The sequence below is a fragment of the Peromyscus maniculatus genome, chromosome 21 (assembly GCF_049852395.1).
Source record: "Peromyscus maniculatus bairdii isolate BWxNUB_F1_BW_parent chromosome 21, HU_Pman_BW_mat_3.1, whole genome shotgun sequence".
Lineage (NCBI taxonomy): Eukaryota > Metazoa > Chordata > Mammalia > Rodentia > Cricetidae > Peromyscus > Peromyscus maniculatus.
Genome location: NC_134872.1, coordinates 43,619,446 through 43,646,284, shown reverse-complemented (window position 1 = coordinate 43,646,284; position 26,839 = coordinate 43,619,446).

The following is a 26,839-nucleotide window of genomic DNA, read 5'->3' as shown; positions in this document are numbered from 1 at the left end:
CAGCAGTCTGGATGGAACTCTCCCACCTGTGGTTCCACAGCTGCTTATAAAATAATTACTCGGAGACTTATATTAATTACAAACTGTATGGCCTATGGCTTTAGCTTCTTGCTAGCTAGCTCTTTCATCTTAAATTAACCCATTCCTATTAGTCTATATGTTGCCACATGGCCATGGCATTACTGGTCTGCTGGTATCTTGTTGATTCTTTGGCAGTGGGCTGGCATCTCTTTTGACTTCGCTCTTCTCTCTGTATCTCTGCTTGGATTTCCAGCCTGGTGGTAAGCTTTCTTGACATAGGCCGAAACAGCTTTATTTATTATCCAATGGGAGCCACACATATTCACAGCATACAGAAAGACATCCCACAGCACTTCCCATTTTCTGTCAAATCAAAAAGGAAGGTTTTAACTCTAACATAGTAAAATTATAAATAACAAAAGTTATCAAGCAAGAATTACAGTTACAATATATTGTCTATTTGTATTTGGCAAAATTAAAGAAAATATTCTATCATCTGTCCTATTTTTGTGAGTCTAAAGTTTTATATATAATTTATCTTTTATTATAACTAAGGAAAACTATAATTATAACTATCTAGTCTTCAACTCCATCAAAGACCCCAGAAGGATATAATATTACCTGAGAAAACTAGAAGTGCATTCCAAGCAACTTCTATAATTCTAGAAATGACAAGAGACATCTGGCTGCCTGGACAGTCACCCAAAGTTCCTCTGCAATGTTGGGGCATCCAACTTCAGCCCATAGAATTAGAGTCTCTGGCACAGCTTTCAGTGAAGCAGGAAATTTTAAGGACTGTTTTACCCATTCTAGCAAAGTTCGTTAGTTGCTTCTCCCTATGTCCTGTATAATGTTTGGCAGTTTCTTCTGCAAAGCAGTAACTTGAAGGACCATCTCGCCTTATAAAGTTCAGTGGTCACCTTCCTATGGGTTCTGCATGTCCAGTTAATACAGCATCCTGTCAAGCAGTTGAGGCAAGGGCACTTTTTTGCCCAGTGGCTAACTTTTGTCACAAAGAAAGCAAACTCCATAATGAATTTCTTCGATGCCCATCATCCTCTTTGTAGTAATTGGTGCTGCCAGGAGCAGAAGTGTCTCACTGTCCAGAAAAGTCTAAGTTCTTAAAACATTGTAAATACCATATTCTATAGATCTTTGAAGTGTTTGAAGATTACCTACCTAATTGAAATGTACCTTTGTATACCTAAAAAACTTAACTAACATGATTATAAGTTTGATTATCATAGATGACTATTAATTTGTATTTCTTAATTATATTTTACAATTTTAAATGAATTGAATAAACATAGTACCTTAAACAAGAGTAGAAATATACGTACAGTATAGCAAAATTAACTTTAAATTTGTATCAATAAACTAAAATCTATAGCAATGTAAACTATTTCAAATGACTTGTTTTTTAAAAGTAGATTCAATAATCTACCCTTTTATCCTATCATATCTATATTCTACATTTCTATATCACATGACATGTATGAACTGCCTCCCTGGTTTGGTTTTCTTTTTTCAGTTTATGTCCTGGATAATCATGCAGGCTGGTCCCTGGCTTCAGAGACTGACCAGCATCGTCTTTCTAAGTGCCCAAAATCCAGGACTTAGTAACTTGCTTTACTACTGAAAATTAGAGCTCCCATGGGGATTTATAATTTGTCTTGAACTTCAATTCTACTGCTGAAGTTATATTTGCTTGTGCTCACTCTACTTACATCTGGAGACAGTTTTACCTTAACTAAATCTGGCTATTCTAAGCCTCAACTGGCCAGGCAAAAGATGCCATGAGTTATGACCTTAATGTCCTCCTTGGACATCTCAGCTAAGCTGCTTTTACTATAGTTACCCATCTTCTTGGTCTGACTGTCTTAATACCCTCTTCCTGTTTCTTGCCATTTGTCTGTGGCCAGTGTATTAGGCATGTAGAATTCCTGGCTCTTAGACCTTCTCCAAGTGGCCTAAGAACATGCTCTCTAAGCTCCTGACACATCTGCCTCTATGATACCATGGCTTTCAACAGAATCAACGGTGGTGACTGAGTACCCCTGGAATACCTCTGATCACAGTGGATTGCTTTATCTCCTATTCAGGTATGTAAACCACGATTTAGAAGCATATTTGACTTGTCTGTTTTTCATCCAATCCATCATCAAGTTCTTCCAATTGTAAACACCATATTTAAATTTTCCCATTTTCTCATGCCAATGGTTTAATTGACAAAGAATATATACAATGCCCACATTACATGCTCACTGTAGATCAGCAATGCTTTGCTGCAAATTGCCTGTAATCTGTGATTCTAGTTAAAAGAACATTGCTGATAACATAGTGGAGGTACCAGGGAACACAGTGAATGAAAATTTCTGTTTAGAAATCTCAGTGTTATCTGAATGTGGTGGTGTGTGCTAATCCTAGTACTCAGGAGGATAGAGTTTGAGGCCAGCTTAGGCTATCTAATAACACTATGTTTCAAGAAACCAAAATAGGAATGCCCTTGTTGAACATGACTCCCATATGGATTTTATTGACCAGAAAAATCTCACAAAGCCATGCCTGGAGTTAGCAAGGCAGATTGTATAGTCTCTCTTGAAGAGGAAATTTAGTTGAGAATGTTAGCCTAAGGCTGCAGACTGTAGTCTGAGGAGCACTCCCTTTAGAGACTTCTACTTAGGTTAGGAGCTCAGCTTTTTGCAACAGGATTTCAGGGCAAGTATAAAATTGGGAATTATTAAGAAACAGAAATTCCATGCTTTATAGTTAAACAAGGGAAGGAGAAAGTGAGAGAGTGGTCAGAGAGAGAGAGAGAGAGAGAGAGAGAGAGAGAGCCTCCAGTGTCTTAAACATACAAGTACACATATATGTGGCTTTTGAGGTTATATTGCTGAAAATGCATCATTTATAACTATATTAATATAGTTTACTTATTTTTATTATCTTAAATAACTTTCCTTTTATAATAAAGCTATAACCAGCCAGGTGAGGTGGCACACGCCTTTAATCCCAGCATTTGGGAGGCAGAGGCAGGCGAATGTCTGTGAGTCTGAGGCCAGCCTGATCTACAATGTGAATTCTGGGACAGTCAGGGCTGTTACATAGAGAAACCCTATCTTGAAAAACCAAAAATAAATAGATAAATAAATAAATAAATAAATAAATAAATAAATAAATAAAGCTACAACCTTGATTATGAGGTACATTGTTTGGGGTTATAGATGAGACAGGATCACAAACTCAAAGATCACATAATTTTGGTCTTGAGTGTGGCTTGTTTGCTGACTTAATATTCTTGTTTGAAGCCTCTTTCAGAAAAGAGAGCATTGTTTCTGTACAGGCCACTTCACAGGGAAGTTCTCTCTCCTGCCCTTTTCCAACTATGTCAAAAAATGAATTGAGTTTCAGCCAGACAGAGTTGCATCTCAGGGAAAGGTGGGACACGTGAAGGATTTCTTTTTCTTCCAGTGTCCCCTTAACTTTCAACTTGCTGTCTTTCCTAAGGTGGTCTAAATAAAATATACTGTCTCTGCTACTATCGCCCTATGCATGAGCTCTAATCTAGGCTATTGTAACAGTCTCTGAATCCAGCAGGGTTCTATCATAGAAGCAGAATCATTAAAAGTGATGTTGAAGTGATGCATTATAGGCAGTTAGAAGCTGGGCAGTGCTAAGGTTGGTGGAGTAGTCTATGCAAGTTACTATCATTGTATCTATCTTGGGCTTGGAGTTCCTAGACACATCATTCATGTTGATGGATGGAAACTCTCCTAGTTTGCTTTCTGTTGTTACAATAAACACCATCACCAAAAGCAACAGGGATGGGTTTATTTGGAATACAGGTTAGAGTCCACGATCAAGAGAATCCACAGTGGGAGCTCAAGCAGGAACCTGGAGCAGGAATTGAACTGAAGCAGAGATCATGTAGGGCTGTGGTATACTGGCTTGATTTTCATGATTTGTTCAGATTGTTTTTCTTATATAACCCAGAGCACCTGCCTAGGAGAGGCACTGCCCAAGGTAAGCTGGACCTTCCTTCATCAACTGTTAATCAAGAAAATACCCAAAGACTTGTCTACAGTCCAGTCTGATGGAGAGAATTCCTGAACTGAGACTCCCTTCTCCTAGGTGACTCCATGTGTGTCAAGCTGACAAAAATTAACCAGCACAGAACCAGAAGCTGGATGTGTAGGACAGCAAAGGTAAACAGAAGCTAAAATGGGTCCATGGGGAGGTTCTCTCTTCCTCTCCACACCCTCTAAGTATAATTCACAAGCAGCCTGTAAGAAAAGATAGCTCCTCCCCTCCTAAAAGACACCCACACTTAGTAAGGATTCAGAAAAACAAAAGAAGGAGACCTATGGAAGGTGGAAGAGTCATGTGTGAACCACTTTGTTGTGACTGGAACTCAACACACAGCTGTTGTCCATTTTTTTATCTTCTCAAGTAAAAAGTATCTGTGCACACCGAAAACCACTTTGGAAGCACAGCACCACACTGGATGAATTGATGCATAGCTTGCCATTCAGTTGTCTAACTGGTCTACATATAGGTAGTATTGTATCATTCCTCTTTCTTCTCCTCGTGGAACTTCAGTGACATCTTCAGAGTTTACCAGATTGTATTACTCATCTATTTAAAAGGCACCCATTGATTCCCTTCGCTCATCTCCCTGCTGGCTTGTACAATCTTGTGTGGTCTGGCTGTTGCTGTCATCCTTTATACTTTCAGAATTGTTTTATTCTGCTAGGGCCTAACATGTGATGGCATTTCTGTCTGAGATATTCTTGTTTTTCTGGTCAGCCCTGACTCATCTCTTTATCTCATTTTAAATTTTCTTAAGCAATCTCTTATTGTTCTGATTAGGTCAATTCCTTCTTTGTGAACTATCATGGCACCAAATATCCCACATTTGTGGCTTTATCAAGACTGTTTTCTGAAGCTGTTGATTGACATATAATACTTATACATAGTTATGGAATATAATACAATTTTTATTCATATGTATATTTATTGCATATTAGTCAAATTGGGATAATTACCATGTCCACTGTCCTAAAGGTTTATCATTTTGTTATAGCAAATACATTAAAAATGCTTTCTTCTAGTTATTTGGAGATGTGGTACAGATTCTTGTTAACTATATTCACTCTATTATGTCATAGATGCCAAATCTAAGTATAACATGATGCTTGTGGACTAGCCCCTCTCCTGTCTTTTATCTGCTATTCTCTTCAGTTTTTGGTATTCATCATTATGCCCTTAACTTTTCTTAAGATTATAATTTTTAGATAAAATATGGGTGAGTAGGTTACATAGGAGATATCTTTCCACCACTGACTCATTCAATGAATGTTCCTGTTGTCACAAATGACAGGATTGCATTTTTATAGCTTTATAGCATTACAGATGTGTTTACACCACATTTTTCTTACCCATTCCTCCATTGATGGATAATTATGCTGATTCTATGTTGTGTTTAACACTTGGGTGCAGGTACCTGATAGACTACACTTTCATTTGTTTGTGATTATTTAAATAGCATCTCTCTTCTCATATTGATGTATGCCCTGAAGCAAGATCAGTGATTTTTTTTATATAAAAGACCAAATAATAAATATTTTAGATTTGCAGCTAATCAGCCATGCCATAAATTAAGCAGCTATAACAAAACATGAAAGAATAAGTTTAGATGTGTTTTTAATATAACTTTATCATTTAAAAAATAGCTGGGGGTTATATTTGGACCCCACCTTGTTATTTGACACCTGAAAATCTAGGACATCAGACATTTTTAAAATTTTACTTTCTGTCATAGACCAAGTACCTTGGGTACTGCTTTATGTATAGTGGGCATAAAAAAATCATTGCTGAATGAATGGCTATTTATTGCCATACAAATAGATTTCTAAAATATTATCCTTCTAAAATTTATTCAAGCCATCTAATCTTGTACCTGTCTCCAATCCAAACATTGTATTTCACTTCCCACTTTGCTTCTTGTTTACCATTTCCCCAAAGCTGTCTATGATTATATGTGCTATCAGGGTTTTAAATTCTAACAGAAGTCATTCCCTGTCAGGCACTGGGATGCACACTTACAATCCTGGCACTTGAGAAACTAAAATAAGAGAAGAGAGTTCAAGGTTAACCTGAACTACATAAAGAGGCTGTTTCAAAAATATAAAAATGAACAACTACCAACAACCAATGTACAGAAATAAACCAACAACCTTGTTTTATGTTCCTGTAACCTGATAGAGCACACCTGCTATAGGGCTTTAGCTTTATAGTTTAAACAGGAACTGTGGCCAATATCCTCTAAGCCCTATTTGTTCCTGGGAGGTGAAGGGGGACAATCTGTGAGAACCAAATCAACAATGAGCTAACAAATTGCCCTTCTGTATATGAGCCAGCATCAGGGCTGAGGTGGGAGTGGGTCCACTTGCACAGATAAAGGTAGATTTTATCAAGCAAATGAGACCTGAGGTAACTTGTTTTAAAAATTCATATAGCTCCTATATTTTGGAAATATCACAAACTTAATTTGATTCTTTATACTCCGTAAGATTTCATTAAGAAAATTTTCAATTATAAAACAAGTTAACAATGACTACTGGTGACTTATTGCTATACCCATAGATGTTACCATAGAGATTGAATCTCTGAACTCTCATCAGAGAACTGTCTCCTTGCAGTAGATGTTGCTGGATCCTAAAGGCTCCCATTGAGGGAGGGGGTGAGAAGGTGCAGGATCAATGATGCAGATACTGGGAATCAGTTGAAAGCAAACAACAGACTCCTTTATTCAATAACAGAGAAGGCTTATATACCCTCCTCCCAGCACCCAGGCTATTTTCCAATCTAGGGACATTGCATGGTCATCCATCATTGGCTGGGCATGATCAGGAACTCTGATAAAAATCAGGAACTCTGACAGCACCTGTTGCTAGGCCCTTAGGCAGACTCTAGTTTGGCTCATAAGGAAGTACATTATGTACATGCCTTGGCAACTGGTTTGAGCCAATTTCCTTGACCCTATGGGCCTGTCCTACTATATACCCACCCTTTTACTTTATTACATGGGCACTCAGCAGGAGTCAGAGTTCTTTGTTTCAGCTTTGTTGACCATGTCTCAGGGGGGCTCAGCAACTGGATTGTACCTGTCTTAGGTTGGCTTGCCAAACAAGCTCTTACCTGTAATTGACTATCAGACCTTGAAGAGCATTCATCCCTGGAGAGTCACCCTTTTGAATTTCAGAAAGCCAGGTATGCATAACCTCCTATGGAGGGCTATGAGTTGGATGTCTAAGAGCCATTGGACACCTGTAGAGTCACCTTAGTGGCCACCCGTTGTTGCCAGATGTGCTTAAACAGGAGAAAGATTAAAAGCACTACCCTGCCAATCAAAACATAAGTGAGAATCCAGGACGGATCAAACAGCCTTTTTATATTATGTCAAACATTTTTTAAAAAATAAAGAGTCAAAAGCCATAACCTATGCCCTTGAATAATATAATTGAAATATTTCATGTGTTAGCTGTAATGAATAATATAGAAAATTAGCTGACCATGGGCCTTTAACATATTTAGCTAGCTGCTGGCCTACTAAACTAACATTCCTCCTCTCAAAAAGCATCATACAAAATGAGGAAAAGTGAAGGTCTACAAGTCTTCAGCCTTTAGAGGGGCAATGAGAACAAGAAAGGGGAGTATATGCATTACCCATCCTGGATTATTTCCTCCTTGCTGGAAGCAGGCTGATCCATGGCCAGGTGCACATCTCTTGCTGGGACCTATATTGGCATAGTGGCACTCAGGAAAAACACAAGCACACCCTCTCCCATGGGTTAGCAGGGGGACTGGCAGCTGCCATTGGAGGGAAATAGGATCTCTCTGTCTCACTAGGGGCAGGGGCATGTTCCTTGGCAGAGACACCCAGTGCTTGTCCATTGATATCTCTTAGTTGTTTTATGCATATTAGGTTCCCACATAGTAAAGGCAAAATGATCTTGATCTTGTGACACTGGAGGAATTTGAGAAAAGCAATCCTTAATATATAAAACTAATACATAATGAGAGGGAGGAATAGTGCTAGGGTGGGGAGGCCTGGCTGTGTAGACCCCATTTTTTCCCATTAGACCATTAACTACATGAAGATCCTGCAGGAGGCTGTGGTGTCCTGATTTCTTGGGGATAACAAATATGGGGATATTATGTTTACTTCTACTATGTGTCCTATCCTTAGCTGTTCTGCAACTAATTTTTTTAGGATTGACAGCTTGGGTTCAATTATAGGCCACTGTTCCACCCATACTTGTTGATCAGAGAGCCACATCAATGGAGTGGGGCTATGGAGCTCGATTGAGGTGGATCTCATGGGAACAGTGGCCCTTAGAATTGGGCATGTAGATCTCATGCAGGGTCATGAACTGTAATACCCACCTTTTCATGGACCTCAATGTCATAAAAAGAGGCCCTGTCATCTGTAGTTAGGACAATACCCATATCCTCCAAAATATTTCTGCCTCACAGGTTCCTAGAAACAGTGAAAATGATAGGGAGAATGTCTCCTGATTGCCATCAAGATCTTTCTAATGGACCAGATGAGTGGTCATCTTAGAATCTTGTTGGCCTCCTACACCACTGATGGGGGGATGCGTTTAAATGTCCAATAAGGGAAAGGAAGTACCCCAGTCTCAGTTAAAATGGTAGCATCTGTACCCATGTCAACCAAGCCTTTGACAACTTGTCCATCAAGACAGACAGTTAACTTCGGGGAGTGTGGAAAAGGGACATTGTCTAATAGATTTTTGGATTACCAGATTTTTCTCTTACTGGTGGGGCTGAGGAGCGCCCTACCCAGAGTTTAAAGGGGCTGTTCTTTTGGCAGGCTGTGACCTGCAATCTTTTGCCCAATGAAATCCCTTATTGCATCTGGGGTCCTAGGCTCTGCCCAAGAGCAGTCATGCTGCAAATAGCCTGGATTGCCACATATCCCAGAAAGGTCTATTGGGAGGTCTACCTGGGGGCCATTGGGAGTGCCATTAGCATGCTGCCTGTCAGTGAGAAGAGCATCCAGGGAGGCTATAAGAGTGGCAAAGGGACTGGTGCTAGGGTGAAGATCTCTGGTGGCCTGCACCCATTTGTGTATGTCTTCATTCCACATGGCTGCAACTGCATTATGGGTTTGGGCATTGAGGCCCTCCTAAGTCAACTGTTTAATCAACAAATCTCTAGTGGGGCCCACATCTACTCTGTGCTCTTCTGCCTCATTGACATGGGCCAGGAAGTTGGTAAAGAGTTCCCCTGGCTATTGGATAAGATTGTGAAAGTAAGCCAAGGGGTCCAAGAGTACAGGCTCTGGGGGCCTTGATGGTTAGGTCTGAGACCTGTTGAAAATTGGCATTCAAGCCAGTCTGTGCCTGGTGCACAGGATGGACATATTCCCCCTGTCCTATGAGCATATCATAGGTCACCAAGACATTAAGTAAGATGTTTGTCCAAGCCTAGGATTCTGTCTAATCATCATAGGCTGATCTCCAACTGAGAAAGACTGCAGTCTCCAACACAGCTTTAAGCAAATGGTATCAATCAAAATAAGTATGTAACTGTAGGTGTAACCAACCGTCTTATTAAATAAGAAACACAGAACCAATGTAAAAGAGAAAGCCAAGAGGTCAGAGCTCAGAGCTAAAAACTCACCCTTCCTCCTGTGGTGGTCCTAGCTCTTCAAAAAAGAGCTATTTCCTATGTGTATGTCTTTAAATAGTCTTTCTGTTCTGCCTTCTCATTGGTTGTAAACCCAAACACATGACTGCCTCGTCACTGCCTGTAAGTACAGCTCTCTAGGTCTTAAAGGCGTATGTCTCCAATGTTGGCTGTATCCCTGAACACACAGAGATCTATGGGATTAAAGGCATGTGCCACCACCGCCACGCTCTTTCTATGGCTCTAATAGCTCTGACCCCCGGGCAACTTTATTTATTAACATACAATCAAAATCACATTTCAGTACAAATAGAATACCACCAAATTTCCCCTTTCTATTTTAATAAAAAGAAAAAAGCAAAAGGTTATAACTAACAAAAGAAAAACTATATACGAAAGTACAATAACTATATACAATATATACAAGTAATAAATACCTAAACAATGTCTAGTCCATTTGTATTTGATAAATCAGAGAAAATAATTCCATTATCTATCCTATTTTGGTAAGTCCAAAATGTATCTAATTCACTTTCTATCCTAGTTAATCTTCAACTATAACTAACTAACCTTCAACTATAACTAACTAATCTTCAACTCCCTCAGAGACCCAAGAAGGAAATAATATTAGCTAACAAAAATAAAAACAGGAAGTGCATGCAAGCAACTTCCAAAAAATTTGTGAGTTGACAGAAACAGCCAGCTGCCTGGACAGTCACCTGAGGTTCCTCCGCAGTGTTGGGGCATCATCTTCAGCCTACAGGCTTAGCGTATCTGACAGACTCATTTGTGAAGTAGGATGTACATAAGGTCAACAGTTCAACCTCACATTGGGTGAGAGCAGTCCATGTACCAGAAACACCTGAATTCCACTAGTGTCCTGTCATGATTCAGGATTTTAAATTCCTGGAAATTGTTGACGGTTTTTTAATTCAGCTGTCCATTCTTCTTGGCTGTGTATATATGGCTTCATCTCAGCATCCCCTTCTTCTCCACATCCCTCTATTAAATGCCAGTCTACTATCGAGAGGCGTGAGCTTTCAGCTGCTGTTCCATTGCACAACAGAAGCCATCGGCCCTCTGCCTGTTAAGCTGCCTTCGAAGAAAAGGGCACCGTACCTTTTCTGGATTGCGAAGGCCACTTAAGGGATGGTGCCATATTGTCCTGGCTCAGAAGATGCCTTTTGATAAAGCCATATCCACACTTGTTTTGGCAAGAATCAGTAGTCCTTTGTTTTGTGTTCTGTCTGTTCATTTTGTCCTGTTGATTCGAGGATACTTTGTTGTCCAGTGGCTAACTTTTGCCACAATGAAAGTTAACTCTATATGCAGTTTCTTCAATGCCCATATTTTCTCTGAAGTAGATTGGTACTGCCAGGAGCCGACATGTCTCAAAAAAGAAAAATTTCTAAGTTATTAAAACATTTTAAATGCCATTTTCTGTAGATCTCTGAAGGGTTTGAAGATGACCTGTCTAAAATGTATCTGCTCAATTTTTAAAACATATCTAATATGACTACAAGTTCTATTGTAATGTCTAACTACTAACTTTCATTTCTTTATATCCTAATAGTTGGTCATAATAACATTCAAGGATCAGAAAATTGCATTACATTGTTAAATGAATGGTATAATACAATTAGAAATATACACATAGCATTTTCTAACAATATCAATTTCAAATTTATATACAATATAAAACAATCCAATCCAATGTAAAGTATTTAAAACTAGTAATTGCCTTTTTCTTTTCTTTTCTTTTCTTTTCTTTTCTTTTCTTTTCTTTTCTTTTCTTTTCTTTTCTTTTCTTTTCTTCCTTCCTTCCTTCCTTCCTTCCTTCCTTCCTTCCTTCCTTCCTTCCTTTCTTTTTTTTAAAACAAGAACCTTAAATCTAATCTCCTTTGCTTAGCCTTTTTCTTAACCCTTGACAACAATTTGTAACCAACCCCCCTAAACAATGAAAATTATCCCAGACCCAAAACCCATTAAAAAGACCAAAAAAACCACCCACCCCACACCACCTCTTTGGGAATGTGGGCGTCATATTCTTAAAATTGCTTCCTGCTGGGTATGGGTGAAGTTATCTTTATCCTGAAAGAAAAAATTTAGGTTAATTATCAAATTCTAGGAAAGGTATCCAGTCTGTGTATAATGCCAAAGTTCAGGGTTTATCTCAAGTCCTTATTCAAGTAGTCTTTGAGACTGGATCATCTCAGCTAGTCATCTCAAAATTGCTCTGAGCACCTTGTAGTTCAAAGATCTGTAGATGATGTTTGTCAGCTTAATGATATTATTATTGTCCACGTGGAATTGTTGTTGTGGGGCCCCATCTTCTTCCTGGAGACTTCAGTTGATGTTAGGCCTGGCCGTGATTTCCTGCAGAAAACTGATAAGAGACTCGAACACAAAGACATATATATGCAGCTAATTGAAGTCTTTTTTCTAGAATTAGTTAGTACTCTATATGACCATTCATATCTTAATAAAGTTTAAAATGTGTGTGTATATATATATATATTAATCTTGTAAATTTTGATATAAAATTCATACTTTAAGAAAAGTTTAAAGAATCAGAATAGAATCAAAGTGTTGAGATTAGTAATAGAATAGTCCCTTAATTAATTTGACTTTTGTCCTGTCCCATAGCAGAAGATGGCTCTTTTATTCTGGCATGATACAGGGAGTTTGCATTTTCCTTTTAACAACATGCTTGAGTTTAAAGAAGGAGAGAGCCATTCTCCAACTCCAAAGTCAGCTTTAAATTTTAATTGAACTGGGACTATTAGAAGATCAATAGTGTTAAATCTTTAGAGAAAAGCAGAAACAAACATTTAGGAAGACATAAATTTTTTTTAGGTTATATATACCCATACACCATTTCACTCTGTTTCCTGGGATAGATGATTTGTCCCTTTTCTTCAGTTGTCTCATTTGTCCAGTGTTCTTCAGATTCCTTAACCTTCATTCTCTTAAAAGACAAAAACAAAAACCTTTCCCCAAGACTAATTTTGGGGATGTTTCTTTTTGGTAAGTTATTATCTGATTAAATGAAATGGCATGTGAGCCGGGCGGTGGTGGCGCACGCCTTTAATCCCAGCACTCGGGAGGCAGAGGCAGGCGGATCTTTGTGAGTTCGAGGCCAGCCTGGGCTACCAAGTGAGTTCCAGGAAAGGCGCAAAGCTACACAGAGAAACCCTGTCTCGAAAAAACCAAAAAAAAAAAAAAAAAAAAAAAAAAAAAAAAAAAAAAAAAAAAAAAAAAGAAATGGCATGTGTTACTGGTACAAGTTAGTTTAAATTGGATGTTCATGCTGGTTGATGAACTATCACCTCCTCTAATTAAGAGGTTTCTCTTGTTCAAATCGAACCTTTATCAATTTTGATGGTACCCACAACTTATCTTCTCCTGTAGAAACAAAAGCAAAACCTCGTCCCCAATGTAATACATACCCTGGTTTCCATTCTGAGGTCAGCACATCCTTATAGTATATTGGCTGATTTAATTCTGTAGTTTTTTCTATTAGCCAATGTCTCTTTGCAGCTGTTGTTCCTTTCTCATTGGCATTGAGAAAATTCAAAGTTAATAGAGTATTATGCAGTCTATTTCTGGGGGTTTTTGTTACCCCTTTCTGTTTACTTAGCATATCCTTTAGAGTTCTGTTTGATCTTTCTATAACTGCTTGACCTGTAGGATTATGTGGTATGCCTGTAATATGCTTTATTTTGTAATAATCAAAAAACTGTTTCATTTTAACAGAGACATATGATGGAGCATTGTCAGTTTTGATTTGTGCAGGAATACCCATGATGGCCATAACTTCTAGCAAATGAGTGATTACAGAATCAGCTTTTTCAGAACTCAAAGCAGTTGCCCATTGAAATCCTGAATAAGTATCGATGGTGTGGTGTACATATTTCAGTTCTCCAAATTCTGCAAAGTGAAACACGTCCATCTGCCAGATTTCATTCCTCTTAGTACCCTTTGGGTTACATCCTGCTGGTAATGGCGTTTGATTGTAGAAGGAACAAGTAGGACATTTCTTTACTATTTCTTTGGCTTGTTACCAGGTTATGGAAAAATCCTTTTTTAAACCTTTACTATTGACGTGATGTTTTTTATGAAATTCTGAGGCCTCCAGCACATTTCCTATCAATAATTTATCAATCTCATCATTGCCTTGTGCTAGAGGGCCTGGCAGACCAGTATGGGATCGAATGTGAGTTATATATAAAGGATGATTCCTTTTCCTGATTGTATCTTGTAATTGAATAAATAGTGAAGTTAATTCTGAAGCATCAGGGATGAATTCTGCATGGACCATTAAGCAAGGACCTGCTGAAAGTAGGGGGAATCTGGGCCTAACTCATTGACGCCTTCCAGATGAGGGAGAGTTCAGCTATGGGGGTAGGAATCCAGGGATAGGCATCAGCATTTGGGCCCACATTGCCTGGGAAGGCTTCTATGGGCCTATGGACTGACAGCAGCACAGGCTGTGAGGGTTGTAAGGTGCCTGGCACCACAGGAGAGTAGCTACCTCCTGACGCATGCTGGGAACTGGGGTAGATCACCCTAAGAATACTGTGTTAAAGGTGTAGCTGCCCACGGTGGCGGTGGAGCAGAGGAGGGAGCAGCACATGACTTAATGACAGCTGTGTTTTTCTTGACAAATTTCATGGGGCCCAAACTATCTATGGGTTATTGTAGAGATACCCAATATGGAAATGGTGGATGTGATTAAAAGATTACCCATCTTTTAGAGGGAAACAGCAAGCAAACAACAGAGACAAGATGACAGTCAGCAGGTGAAAATTTGTATCAGACCCTTATGTCTTGTGCTTAGTGGAGGACTTCTGTGGGTTTTTTTTTTTTTTAATTTTTTTTTTTTTTTTAGGCCATGGCCATATGCCTACATGGTGTCTCCGGATGAAAGACAGTGTTTGGGAGTTGAGCCTTAGTTCCACCTCCTGGGGTGTCAGTCCTAATGTGGAGGTGCCGGGTAAACTGCAACAGAAAAGAATCTGCCTTCCTAATGGGGTGGGGAGACAAACATGACAGATAAAGCATAATGGGGTGGGAAGACAAACATGACAGATAAAGCAAAAGAAGGAAAGAAATGGGGGTCCCAGTGCTTACCTGCCAAAGGGACCAGAAGCACACAACACTGAGAGGCCTTCTCACCAAAACACCATCTTGGGGGCATTGTTAAGCACTGAGAGTGAAAAGAGGGAGACAATCAGAATCTGCACCAGGAAAGAGAAAGTAACGGAAGCCCCACATTCAGGTGCCAGATGTTTCTGGATCCTAACAGCTCCCTTGGGGGAGGGGGTGAAAAGGCATAGCATCAATGACACAGACACTGGGAGTTAGTTGAAGGCAAACAGCAGACTCCTTTATTCAGTAATGGAGAAGCCCTTATATACTCTCCTTCCAGCACCCAGGATGTGTCCCAATCTAGTGACATTGTGTGGTCATCCCTCAATGGCTGGGCATAACTGGGAACTCTGATAGCAATCAGGAACTATGAAAGTGCTTGTTACTAGGCCCTCAGGCAGACTCCAGGTTGGTTCATAGGGAAGTACACAATGTTCATGCCTTGACAACTAGTTTGAGCCAATTTCCTCAACCTATAAGCCTGTCCTACTACAGTAGATAACAATTAATACAGAGGGCCACAACCATCGGCATGCAGAGACTACAGAGTGCTCAGCCATTATAGGATGCCTGCATTACACCCCACACAAGGCTCAAGTATCATTATGGGGAGATTATAAGAATCAGAGATGGGATTGACTACAAGCAAACAGTGTTTTCTGGGCAGGATAGGACTAATGCACATAAGAACTCACAGCAACTGTGACAGCATGCATCAGCCCTACACAGACTCAAGCTAGATTGTTGTGTAATATTTTGTTTGTGTTCTAACAAATAAAACTTGCCTGGAGATCAGAGGATGGAACTAGCCACTAGTTAACATTAGAGGCCAGGTGTGGTGGCACATACCTTTAACCCCAGTGCTTAGAAGGCTCACTCTTTTGATTCCAGCACTTGGGAGGTAGAGACAGGAATGTAATGCTGGTGGGGGACAGGATTTCATTCCTTTTCAGTCTGAGGATTTGGAGAGATTAAAAAGTCACTAGTGTCTGCTCCTTTGCTTCACTGATCTTTCAATATTTGACTCCTGGTTTTTATTGATGAGACTAGCTAGGTTCATGCTTCATCTGGCTTACAACTTTTGGGACATTAATTCATGAAAAAGCCACTTTCCATGGGTTTACAGCCACAAGGACATACCAGAGCAGCATGCAGAGGCTCCCACTGAGTTACCACCCCACCAGATAAATTTTCCCTTTTTTCCCCCAAGCCCTCTGAGCAAGTCTGGTATTTTTCTGTTTCATTCTCTTTACAGCAAACACCACAGGCTTGGACTCCAAATGCTGCCAGAGTTAACCACTTTTGCACATTCCTCCAAGCAGATGGCTGGCTCTTTGGCTTCTTTTCCTCATGGGTTGTGGGCTTTCATAGACCCTCCCTCCTCATGCAACTGACACACAATCAGTAGCAGCTGTCCGCAGCCAGCCTGTGTTCTCCACTCAGATGTGCTATACCTCATAATTCACCACCATCATCAGCAGATTTGTGAGACAATTGGGAATTCTTAAAGGGTGGAATTAGATAAAAAAGATAGATTTTTCTAAGTTAAAAAATGGAAAACAATATTACAATAGAGGATGTTAGTTCTCTGTATGATTACACACTGGATGGTTTAAAACTGAAACAATTAAATGAGGGATAATTAACTTAGCTGTGATTTACATAATGTTAATTGTAATCATTATTAGCTTGATAATTCCTCTTTTATGCCTAAAAAAGTTGGTTGATATGAGGTTCAAGACACAGCAGGCCTTTGAAAAGGCTACTACTGATAATATGCAAACCTTAGAAATAGTTACTATACAAAGATACAAGCATTAGAAAAGGTTACTAGTAATAACATGCAAGCCTTACAAATAATTACTAAGGACATTAATACAATTTTGACTGATAAGATAAAAGCTCTAGAAATTTTTACTGCTGAAGAGAGCAAAAAAGGTGACTGACAATATGCAAACATTAGAAAAACTTACTACTCAAAAGTTACAAGCCTTAGAAAAACTTATTAATTTTTCTCCTCACCATTACATTATAAAATTAGAGAACAACCCAAACTTAATTTATCCAGTCACCATAAAGGAAGATATCCCCAAGGCTAAGGAAGCGCTCATTGGAATCCTGTGAAAATGTTAGATTTGAGGAGATTTAAGGAAGAAATAGTCTCATATTATATGCATTCACCTTTTGTGAAACAGATTTTAAATTCATTTCAACTAGTAGCAGAATTGTCTCACAAGACTGGAAAGACTTAGTTACAGCAGTATTGGAATCTGGTCTTCATTTATAGTGGAGGACCTGGTAGAAAGATGAGGCTAGGACCATTGAACAATGAAATGGGCTAGAGGTATTAAACCTCCCAACACCAATTTCTTGGAGAGGACAATTATGCTGATGCACAAAGGCAATCTATATATGATGAATAAACCCTGACTCTATGCCATGCAGCAGTTTTGAATACTTGGGACAGAATTGAAGAAGTCAGAAAGAGAACTGAGTCATGTACTAAAGTTATACAGGGCCCAAAAGAAACCTTCACTGATTTTTTTTTTACAAAGTTTAGAAACTAGACAAATACTAATTTAATCTTTGACTTTTGAAAATTCTAAGTCACAATGAAAAATGGTAATTAGCCCTTTAAAGACAAGATCAGCATCCATAGAGGAATGGATCCAAGATACAGTCAATATTAAATCTCATAACCATGATGATGTTTGGATAGGAGAGGTGATTTCCAGAGGCTTGAAGAAAAATAAAAATGTCAGGTGTTTTAATTGTGGCAAACAAGCTCAACCAAAAAGGGATTGTAGACATGGTATTTTTGGAAACAATGTTTTTTCTAAGAATAATCCAAACAGAAGTCCCTTGCCTTCTGGAATATACAGAAAGTGTGGCAAAGTCTAATATTGGACCAATGAATGCAGATCAACAAGGGACAGACAGGGATATCCTTTGAGGAAGGAAATGCCTTGGGGGGGTATCTTGTAGTCCCCATTGCCAAATTTGGTTCAGTCATTCCTTGTCACCATGGGGGAGACTCTTCCCCTGAGAAATTAAAAAACCTAATGTATATTTAAGAAAACCATACTGCTCTGGATGATAGAGCAGCTTTAGAAGATAAAATAAAAATTTCAGAAGAAACCAAAAGGCAAATATTTTGGCAGACTTCTAAAATGATCAAGGACCAAAACTTAAGTTATGAATAAATGACATTGTAATTGAAGGTCTTGTAGACATAGGAGCAGATGTAACAATAATTGCACCCAAATCTTGGCATCCAAATTGGCCTCTTTAGGAGGTAAATGTTGAGCTTTTAGGATTTGGAACTTTATCTCAGGCAAAACGAAGCATGAGATGGGTTGAATGTATAGGGTCAGAAGGACAGAGAGGAAAATTAAAACCATATGTGGCTAATATAGCAATGAATTTATGAGGATGTGATTTGTTACAATGGAATACTCAGATTAACATTCCTCCAATCTCAGAAACAAACCATAAACTAACATATGTTTCTGGGAAAAATATTAATAGGTATTATAAAGAAAAGTCACCAACCATTCAAATTGCACAAAAATGGCACAACAGCTGTAGATCTTTCAAAGGTAACAATAGCCCTACCATTCAAAGGTATTAGACAGCCTATTTGTCTGGGTAGAACAATGGCTTTTGACATCAGAAAAATTATAGGTCTTAGAACAGCTGGTATAGAGCAGCTAAATGCTCAACATATTGAGGAATCAAACAGTCCTTGGAATTCTCCTCTTTGTTATGAAAAAGAAATCTGGAAAAATGGAAAATGGTAACAGATCTAAGAGCTATTAACAAGGTTATTCAGCCAATGGATTCTTTACAGCCTGGAATTCCCTTTCCTTCTCTGTTACCTAAAGGATGGTCTACTATAGCTATTAATTTAAAAGACTGTTTCTTCACTAATCCTTTCCAAGAAAAGGATAGAGAAAAATTTGCCATCACAGGGCCTACTTATTATAGTTCTCAGCCTGTTAAGAAGATCAATGGAAGATCCTACCACAAGGGATGTTAAACAGCCCCACCCTGTGCCAATATTTTATATGACAGCCATTGGAAATGATTCATATATAGTTTCCTCAATCTTTGATTTACCACTACATGGACAATATTTTACTAGCTGATTCAAAAATAGATATTTTAGAGAAATTGTTTAAAGAAATAAAAGAAATTTTGCCTTGTTGGGGATTACAAATCACTCCTGAATGAATACAAAGAGGAGATTCTATTAATTATTTAGGATATAAAATATATTTACAAAAAATTCAACACCAAAAGGTACAAATTAGGAGCGACCAATTGTGGACTCTTAATGACTTTCAAAAATTACTGGGAAACATCAACTGGCTATGGCCCACTATTGGAGTAACAACTCAAGAACTGAGTAATTTGTTCCAAACCTTAGAAAATGACAAGGACTTAAATAGTTCAAGAAAATTATTAGCTGAAGCTGAGAGAAAATTGGCTTTGGTAGAAAAGAAATTACAGGATGTACATGTGGATCATTTGGATCTAGAGCTTGATTGCATTTTGGTTATTTACTCACTATACATTCTCCTACAGGGATTTTCATGCAGAGAGAAGATAATATCTTAGAATGGATATTTTTACCACACAAACAGAATAAAAAATTAAAGAACTATGTTGAAAAGGTTTTGGGTTTATTCTAAATGGAAAATTGAGACTTCATAAATTAGCAGGAATGGATTCAATTGAAATTGTAGGACATCTTACTACTGCTGAAATTTTCTCTTTATGGGCAGAAAATGAACATTGTCAAGGACCGTGTAGTAATTTTTTTGGGAGAGATTAACAGCAAATATCCCAAAAGCAAAAGAATTCAGTTTATAAAGAGAACTAACTGAATCCTTGCTCACATTGTATGGGGAACACCAATTTATCTAGACCCTATATTCTATACTGATGCAAATAAATCAGGAAAGGCAGGTTACAAAGCAGGAAATTTAAGTAAAGTGACTCAAAGCCCTTATGATTCTGTCCAAAAGTCAGAATTATATGTTATTCTCATGGTATTAAGGGTTTTTTCAGAACCTCTTAATATAATTACTAACTCTCAGTATGAAGAAAGATTCATTTTACACATTGAAACTGTTGAACTTATTCCTGATGAATCAGAATTGACTTTGTTATTTATGCAGTTACGGGAAATAGTCAGGAATAGGAATCATCCCATATAGGTAAGATATATCAGATCCCATTCAGGTCTGCAAGTTTCTCTAGCACAAGGTAATGATGAAATTGATCTGGGGTTGGGGATTTAGCTCAGTGGTAGAGCACTTACCTAGCAAGCACAAGGTCCTGGGTTCGGTCCTCAGCTCCAGGAAAAAAAAAAAAGCTAAAGGTGTGTGCCTGCCAGGCTCTACTTCTAGATTTTAGCCAGACGGTGGTGGCACATGCCTTTAATCCCAGCACTCGGGAGGCAGAGGCAGGCGGATCTTTGTGAGTTCGAGGCCAGCCTGGGTTACAGAGCGAGTTCCAGGAAAGGCACAAAGCTACACAGAGAAACCCTGTTTCGAAAAACCAAAACCAAAACCAAAAAATAAAAATAAAAATAAAAATAAAAATAAAAAATAAAAAATAAAAAAGAAAGAAAGAAAGAAAGAGAGAAAGAAAGAAAGAAAGAAAGAAAGAAAGAAAGAAAGAGAGAAAGAAAGAAAGAGAGAAAGAAAGAAAGAAATTGTTCAGCTACTGGTGGGAAATGTGATAGAAGCCTCAGAATTTCATAAAAAAATACCACATCAACAGCAAAGGTTTGAAAAAGGATTTTCCCATCACTTGGCAACAAGCTAAGGAAATGTCCAACTTGTTCCTTTTGTAATCAAACTCCATTACCTGTAGAAAGTAACGCAAAGAGAACTCAAAGAAATGAAATTTGGCAAATGGATGTGTTCCATTTTGCAGAGTTTGGAAAATTAAAATATGCACATCACACCATAGATACATATTCAGGATTTCAATGGACAACTGATTTGAGTTCTGAAAAGGCTGATCCTGTAATCTCACATTTGTTAGAAGTTATGGCCATCATGAGGATACTTGTATACATTAAGACTGACAATTTTCCAGCATATGTCTCTACTAAAATGAAACTTTTTTGCATATTATAACATAAAGCATATTACAGGTATAGCATACAATCCTACAGGGCAAGCAATTATAGAAAGATCTAATCAAATTCTAAAAGGTATGTTTAATAAACAGAAAGGAGTAATAAAGACCCCCAGAGATAGATAACATAATGCTTTATTAACTTTAAATTTTCTAAATGCTAATGAGAAAGGAACAACAGCTGCAGAGAGATATTGGACAATAGGAGAAAATACTAAATTAAATCAGCCTGTATACTTTAAAAATTGTGTTGACCTCAGAATGGAAACCAGGATGTATGTTATACTGTTGAATGGGTTTTACCTTTTTTTTCCACAGAAAAAAAGCTAAGGATAACATCAAAATTGGTAAAGATTAGATTTCAACAAGAGAGGTTTCTTGATTAGAATAGGTGATAGTTCATCAACTAGTGTGACCATTCAATCTAAACTAACTTGTAAGACTAACAACTCCTCTTTATTTGATCAGATATAACTTGCCAAAAAGGAAACTCTCCAAAGTTAGGGTTGGGGCAGGCTTTTGTTTTTGTCTTTCCAGGAGAATGAAGGCATCCAGCTAAGGAATCTGAAGACCACTGGACAAATGAGACATCTGAATAAAAAGATGAATCATACAGAGAAAATGACCCACCCCCCAAGAGAGTAAATTGGCCTATTGGTATATCACATTTCCAACAGGATAAAATTTCATAAATCTTCCTAAATGTTTGTTTCTGCTGTTCTCTACAGACACATAATGCAAATGTTCTTTTTGTAGTCCCATTTCAATTAAAAATTAAAGCTGGCTTTGGAGTTGGAGCATGGCTTCCTTCTTCTCTAAACCCAAGCATTCTTATTAAAAGAAAATCCAAATTCTCTGTCTCATGTCAGAAGAGCCACCTGATATGGGACAGAATAAAAATAAAAATTCAGGGACTATTTTATTGCTACTAGTCTCATAATTCTTTGGTTTTATTTTGACTCTTTGAAACTTTTCTCTAGGTATAGTGCTATCTTAAAATTTAAACTTTCTGTTTTGATATTAATGATGTTTAAGTTTTCTACAGTGAATGATAAACTTTCCTAACAGTGATCTCTGAAGTCTCTAAAAAGGGTCCCACAATGACAATACCACCTGGATTGTGGTAATGACACTAAGCTGACAGATACCACCCAAAGATTGGCTTTGGATTACAAACTGCTCAGGACAATTTCAAGGTGGCTAGCTGAGATTGTCCAGCCTCACAGACTGCTCTAACTAGGACTTGAGACAAGCCCTGTACTTTTTCATTACGCAGAGACTAGATAAAAATGATACAGCTAGTTCTCCTAGGACTTGACCATTAACCTATTTTTTCAAGGTCCCCTAAAGATTCTATCATCACCAGACAGCAGGAAGTTATTTTAAGAACATAATGTCCATATTCCCAAGACGTGGGGTGGGTGGTTTTTGGTCATTCTTTGGGTTATGGATATTTGTTATCAATAAAAATTTGAGGTTATTTTTGTTATATATTTTATAATGTATATACAGTATAACAGTATAAAAATTATAGGATAAAAGGTATACTATTGAATCTACTTTTAAACCAAAAAAGCAACTACTAGTTTTAAATATTTTACATTGATATTGTTTTTTGTACATTGATTCAAATTTAAGGGTTTTTTGTTACTGTACATACATTTTTACTCTTGTTCAAGGTATTGTACCTATACAGTTCATCTAGCAATGTAATATAAATTTCTAGTCCTTGATAGTTACTATTACAAACTGTTTAGGACAATAAAGAAATGCTGGTTCATAGTCACCTATTACAGTCAAACTTATGGTCATGTTAGGTATGTTTTCAAGGTCAAACAGAGATCTATTTTAGATAGGCAAGTGGTCCTCAAACACTCCAGAAATCAACAGAATATGGCATTTAAGATGTTTTAATAACTTTTATGATGAGATATATTTGCTCTGGCAGCACTAATGTATTTCAAAGAAGATGATGGGAATCAAAGAACCTCCACATGGAGTTTATATTCTTTGTGGCAAAAGTTAGCCACTGGGCAGAAAAGTGCCCTTGCCTTGACTGCTGACTCTATGCTGTCCAAATTGGACAAGCAAGACAGAAAAGAAAGTGACTGCTAAACCCTGCCAAGACAAGGCAGGACAGTCCTTCAAAAATCCTTTTTCACAGAAAAGTCTGTCAGATTTTATAGGCCAAAGATGGATGCCCCAATGTTGCAGAGGAACCTTGGGTGACTGTCCAGGTAGCCAGTTGTTTCTGTCATTTCTTAATTTTTGAAGTTTTTTGCCTGCATTTCTTTTTTACTCAGGTAACATTATTTCCTCCTCAGGCCTCTGATGAAGTTGAAAACTAGATAGTTATAGTTATGGTTTTCATTGTTATCAGATTCAGAAAAGAAACTCAATTAAGAGATGTTAAATGTATACTGTTGAAAGACATCGAAAGATAGTTTTGGCTTGGTAATACAAGTTAGGATAGAAAGTGAATTAGGTACAACATTTGGACTCACTGATAGAGGATAGATAATGGATATTTTCTCTGAATTTGTCAAATGCTAATGAACTAGACATTGTCAATATTGACTGTATAATTTGTATATAGTTGTTGTATTTATTGTATATAGTTTTTCTATGTTAGTAAAACCTTTGCTTTTTATTTAGACAAAAAGGGGGAAATGTGGGATATTTTGTTTGTGTTCTGACAAATAAAGCTTGCCCGGAGGGTGGAGCTAGCCACTAGTTAACCATAAAGGCTGGGCATGATGTCACACACTTTTAATCCCAGCACTTGGGAGGATCACACCTTTGATCCCAGCACTTGGAAGGCTCATACCTTTGATCTTAGCACCCGGGAGGTAGAGTCAGGAATATAACACTGGTGGAGACAGGATCTCACTCCTTCTTGGTCTGAAGATCTGGAGAGGTAAGAAGTCACTAGTGGCTGCTCCTTTGCTTCTCTGATCTTTAAGTTTATTACCCTGATATTTGACTCCTGGTTTTTATTGATAAGATTAATTAAGATCATGCTTTACCAGACAAAATCTCAGCATGGAAGGGAAACTAGGTGGACATGGAGCATGCCCCTACCTGAGGAGCTATTGGCCTGAGACACAGAGGATGTATGTGTTTAAGTTTTCTTGAAGATGTAATTCCTGCTATGCCAGCTACTCCCTAAGGCAGACCCCACAACATACACACACAAAGGAAAATATGAAGTTGGGTAGTCAGGGATGTACATTGGATCTGGGAGGAGATAGGGGAAGATGGATGAACATGATCAAAATACATTTTGTGAAGGTCTCAAAAATTTATAAAATATTTAAAACACCATACTTGAATATTTTTTTAAAAAAATGACTAAAGAAGGAACTCAATTTAGTGAACCTACCATTTCAATTTAACAACTGTTAATGCTTTTGCTATATTCGCTTCACCTTCTATTTTTTTTCTTGTTGGAAGTAACTTACAAACACCAAACATTCTATGTAAAATGACTCGTGCATTTCCTAAAAATAAGGTTTCATATGTAACCACAGCACCATAGCAACACCTCCCTACTATCGTCTAACAGCCAGCGTACATTCACATGGTCTCTTTACCTCTTGAAACACATTTTAGCGATGCTTAGCAAAACAAGATCCAGCTCACTCAGTTATCATGTGAGTCTGACTCAAAAGAAAAATAGGGAATCTTAAATACCAAGTAACTGAGACATTAAGAACAGGGAATAGCAGGTACCAAAATAAAGAAGTCTTTGGGGGTGGGGGATAAAGAAAAAAGAGATATTCTGTGACTAGCCCCCAATGCAACTGGGGATTGCAAAAGACTTTGGTAGGGGAGGAAGAACCAGTTCATGTATGACCTTCGTAAGCAAAGGAGGTTTGAATGTATTCTCTTGATGTTGGTTTTACTATTTTCAAAGTGTGACAATGCCAAGACTGAGTACAAGCTGAAGGAGCAATCTCACTAGCATATCAATAGGACTACATTCCATTTTCTTGAGTCCCTCTGAGGCATCTTAGATGTTCAGATCTTTACTGTGGCTCATAGAGCTGACTTTATTCAAATTTTGCTCCTGGAGACAACTGAGCAAAGGATTTATATAACTTAGCAAAGGATTTATTTCCCTCTCAGAGGTGACTCCAACAGTCACTGGCACCTGATAGCCGCATAGGAACATGACCCTTCCCTCTACTTACTTGCATGCCTATCAGAGAGGATTTTACTTACCACACCCTCGGTGGAGCCAGAACCTGTTGTGTGAGTTATTGACCCTTTTTCTAATATGAAAATCTAAGTTCTTTATACCAGTTACAATTGGATTACCATTTACATATGTTAGACCCCAAAAATCTAGGGTCTCAAGTGGGTACCCCAAGAACCCAGACACCAGTCCAGTTAATGCAATAGCAAGAAGTGTTTATTGATGCGGCTATACAGTCTGGCAAATTCTGCTCCTAAGAGCAAGAGTCGCATCTTACTGTAGCCACATGGGTGCTTTTAAAGGAAAAGCCCACAAAAGCCATAAGATTACAATTCCCATACAATTTCGTTTCACAAGATCATGGTCTGATCACAAAGTGGGTACAGTCACATCTGCATGTACATTCTTCCTGAAACCTCAAGGGGGGGTATCAGGGCTGGAGTGGAGTTTACACAAAGGTCACAGTGGTCCTTCCTGGAACACTTGCAACTATCCCAGTCACAGTTGAGCACATCTCTTAACAGAAATCTTTTTACATTGTTACATTGTTACAGGGGTGGTTGAGTAATGGTTGAGTCAGGTGGCCCTTGGAACTAGTTTTCTTTTTAGTTCCTTATTCTCCTGGGGCTTGGGGGGGTATAAGCCTGAAGGGTTAGGGTTTTTCATATAAACCCCACATATAGTTCAGTGTTTACCTCTTTCACTCATAGTTGGGGACTTAAAGGTCAACAGAGCTTAAATTGTTTTCTGAGGTCTAAGTGCAAGACAGTGGTGAATAGCAACCTTTCAGTGGGCATGACAATTTGTTGGTCATGCCATTGAGTGCCTTGTTAATACCAATATCTCTTGTGCTGTTACCTAATACACCTGATAGACTCATACAGTATCAAATATCCAGGGAACTGAAAGCTCCATTTTTCTATACCTTCTTCAACTTTTCTCATAGTCCCAAAACACCTTGGATAACTGCTATAGTTTCATTCTGCTGTTATATCAAAGTATTCTATCTAAAGCGACTTTGAGAGGACAGGGCTTATTTGCCTTACAATTTGAGGAGATTGTTCATCACTGAGAGAAGACAGAATAGGAACTCAAGACCAGGAAACAATGTTGCTTAGTGGCTCACTGGCTTGCTTACTAACTTTCTTATACTTGACTAATAATACTGCCCATGATGAGCTGGGTCTTTCCACAACAAGCATCAATCAAGACAATCTCCCACAGACATGGCCACAGGTAAACACAATTGGCTACGAGAGTAAGTGATATAGGTTCAAGATCTATTTATGAGACAGGAGCGGTGCCGGCGGTGGTGGGCTGGCAGAGGAAGACAGGCCTGGCAGGTGGCAGCCATAACACAGTTGCAATAAAGACCCGAAACTGAGCTATTACTCGCTGAAGAGTTAGTGAAAACAAGCTCTTAACCAAGAGCTGGGAACAGGAACGCATTTAATCCCAACACCCGGGGAAGAAGCTATCTCCGTGGGATGGAACCAGAACGGATCTGAACACCCTGTCTGAGGCCAACTCGGGGCCTAGCTGCTGATCCTGCGAAACCCAACAACTTGGAGGTGTTGGTGAGACTACCCTGCTTAGCTGAAA